Genomic DNA, 3,004 nt, shown 5'->3' with positions numbered 1-3,004 from the left:
CCCTGTAGTCTTCTCTACAGCCAAAGCTTGTGGACCCAAGTTACCTTTATGTCCACAACTGGTCAGAACCCTCCCCTAATGTCCCAGCTCACTGAGAGTAAAGTCCCAAGTCACTGCACTGTGAAGCCCCTTGCCCCTCCTCCCACTGTTCTCACCCCTGCCCTGGCCCCTCCAACCACTGGCTATCTCACTGTTGCTTCAGCCTCCTACCAGGTGTGTTCCTGACTTAGAGGTTTGCACTGCCCCTTCTTCCTAGAGCCCCTTGCCCTCAGATGGCCACACAGTTTGATCACTTCCTTTGGCTTTTGTTCAGATGTTACATTATCCTCAAAGAGCTGCTCCTGGCACCTTGAAGTAAGTAATCTTCTGATACTCTCCATACCTTTACCTTGCTTTATTTTTCTCATAGGATTTTACTTATCATGACTTATTCTGTTTTATGCCAGAGTGTGTGTGAGGAATGAGAGAGAGAGAGAGAAAGCACCCCCCCCAACAGGGCGTGGTCACTCCATAATCCTTTTTCCTCCAATTCTTCATTCTGTCAGGACCCTAGGTGGACATGCACATGTCCAGTGTGTTTGTCAGGCTGTTGGGACTGACACTCGAACCCTGGTTGGCCTTATGAGATCCACCTTCCTCTGCACAGTCCTCACCTGCTGCCCCACATGGAGCTGGCCCCACGATCTATTTTTGTTTATTGTCTGATTCTCTGCTGTAATGTAACAGCTGGGACTGTTATTTTCCCACTGTTGCATTTCAGCCCTTAGAACCATGTCTGTCCCTAGTGGTGTCATGTCATTGTTTGCTGAATAAATGAATGAGTAGGAGGCAAGCTGAGGTAAGGAGAGGGGAGCTGTTTACTGAGAATTGTCTTCCCAACCCTCCGACTTCCATGGCCAGGTACACCTTACTTCCTCTGCTATGTGTCATCTGCTTTCCCTCATGCTTTTACTCTGCCTTCCAGAAGAAAGAAGCAAATCACTACCTCTGGGGTTGGCTGTGATGAGGAGTCTTTCCCATGATCTCAACTGGGATATATCTCTGTGAAATGATTTTCGAAGGCTATAACAGATGAATAGCAGTGATTTCTTTAGTTCAACATAATAGCTTTTAGCGTACCTCAATGTAGAGGGCCCAGATCAGGCAGTAACTTTCTAAAAAATATTAGGATTGCTAATTGCCTGATAGTTATTGAGAACTTGCTTTGTGTCAGATAGTATGCAAGAGCCTTATTTTTATTTTGCTTTATTAGTGTGTGTAAGTTGTTTTTTGTTTGTTTTTATGTTTAAGTTTTTGTTATAGGGCGCCTGTGCTCACCAGTGAGAGACAGTGAGAGGGAAAGTAAGATATCACCCTCCAGGGGAGATGACCACACCGGAATCCCCTTTTCTCCGGATCCTGGGCACACACACATGCCTGGCTTACAACAGGCAGGGAGCAGCGGAGTCCAAATCTGACTGATGATGTCACCTTCAGTTGTGGCACAGAAGCCACTCCTGCGGCTGATCCATGCTTATTATGCCACAGCCATATGCGTCCAGGGCTTCAAGCCAGTGGATAGCATGACTAGGCACTGGGTGGCAGTCCCAGTGCTGTGTAGCTGGTGTCTGTGTGTACATTTCACCAGCTTCATGGAGTGGCAGGGCCTAGTTTTTGGAGTTAATTCAGACACTGTCAGTCTCTTTAGGCTGGTTTCCTCTTTGTAAGGAACAGAGATGATACCTTCTTCATAATGTGCTGCAAGGATTGAATGGTGATAACATTTTTAACACTTTGAGCTCAGTCTCCTGAATCTGAAAATACAGAGTGCTCTCTCCAGCTCAGAATTATTTTTCATGAGAGGGAGGGAAGGAGAGAGAGATGTATTTTTGACAGGGTCTTGCCATGTCACAATCCCCTGCTCCAGCCTCCCGGTTAGCTAGGACCACAGACAAACGCCACCACACACAGTCTGTTTAGGTTGTCAGTCTGGCAGTTAAACCTGGGCCTTTCATGTGCCCTCACCTCACACAGCAGCGCTTCCCCCACCCCATTCTTGTGTCACCAGGGCTGAGTCAAACCAGGATATATATTGCACTCAAGGAAGACATTAAAATTGCATTATCTTCACACAGAACACACAACCTAGGATGGCTAACCTGCTAGGAAAACAGGTTCCACCATCTGATTCTTGGCAGGGCATGTCTGGAAGCAGGAGGGAGTGTCTCTCCCAGTTGGGCACCAAAATCACCATTATGATCAGTAGTTTTCTGCTTTGACTTTTGTCTCAAACTTGTCATGGTTATTGTGTGTCGGGGCACCAAAATCACCATTATGATCAGTAGTTTTCTGCTTTGACTTTTGTCTCAAACTTGTCATGGTTATTGTGTGTCGGGGCAGGAGTAGACCTTGGTAACACAGTTGAGCTACCCTTTGGAGCTACAAGATGACTCTCTTGCCCCTAAATTTGCAAGTGTCTCTTTAAAAAGAACTAGGACTTTTCATGCACCATTTTCCAACATGTGCTCCGGTTAAGTGTGATATTTCTTTTTTTTTTTCCCTTCTTTTTTTAAGTTGCTATAGGGTATGTGCGCTTGCTAAGGGGTAGGGGGAAAGAAAAATCATCCCCCAGGGGGATGGCATGTTGCAGCCTCTTCTCCATTCTCTTCTTGAAATTTTGAGCAGGCATACACACACACTGAACGTGTTTCTGAGTCTGAAACTTGACCAGTGCAGTCAGCGATGTGGAATCCAGCCACCTTAACCACCACGCCACCCAGCTGACCTGGGTTATAGTTTCTCCCTATAGCTTTTTTTTTTTTTTTTTTAACATGTACACTCACTGGGGAGACAGATGGAAAGCGAGAAATCACCCCCACCGGGGACATGGCCACGCCACAATGCCTTCTCCTCCATTCTCCTCTCAGGATTTTGGGCATGCATGCATATGCACCCAGTGTGAGTTTTTTTTTTTTTGGAGAGTTTTTTTTTTTTTTTTTTTTTTCTCCCAAGGGCATGTGTCTAC

The 3,004-nt window shown here is 46.0% G+C and overlaps 1 protein-coding gene across 2 annotated transcripts in view; it reads left to right on the top strand.

Moving 5' to 3' along the window:
• Positions 1–332: 332 nt before the first annotated feature.
• Positions 333–3,004, top strand: part of SGSM3 (small G protein signaling modulator 3) — an 18,864-nt gene continuing 16,192 nt past the window's right edge. The window contains exon 1 of one of the 2 annotated variants that reach the window (XM_027772742.1): positions 333–354. The gene's annotated coding sequence lies outside the window, so the exon portion shown is untranslated. The remainder of the gene's footprint in view (positions 355–3,004) is intronic. The other variant, XM_014588697.2, reaches the window with a different exon arrangement.

This window comes from Tupaia chinensis, unplaced genomic scaffold (genome assembly GCF_000334495.1).
Source record: "Tupaia chinensis unplaced genomic scaffold, TupChi_1.0 Scaffold000294_5, whole genome shotgun sequence".
NCBI lineage: Eukaryota > Metazoa > Chordata > Mammalia > Scandentia > Tupaiidae > Tupaia > Tupaia belangeri.
The sequence above is the reverse complement of the archived record's forward strand: the minus strand, read 5'-3'. Positions and strand labels throughout refer to the sequence as shown.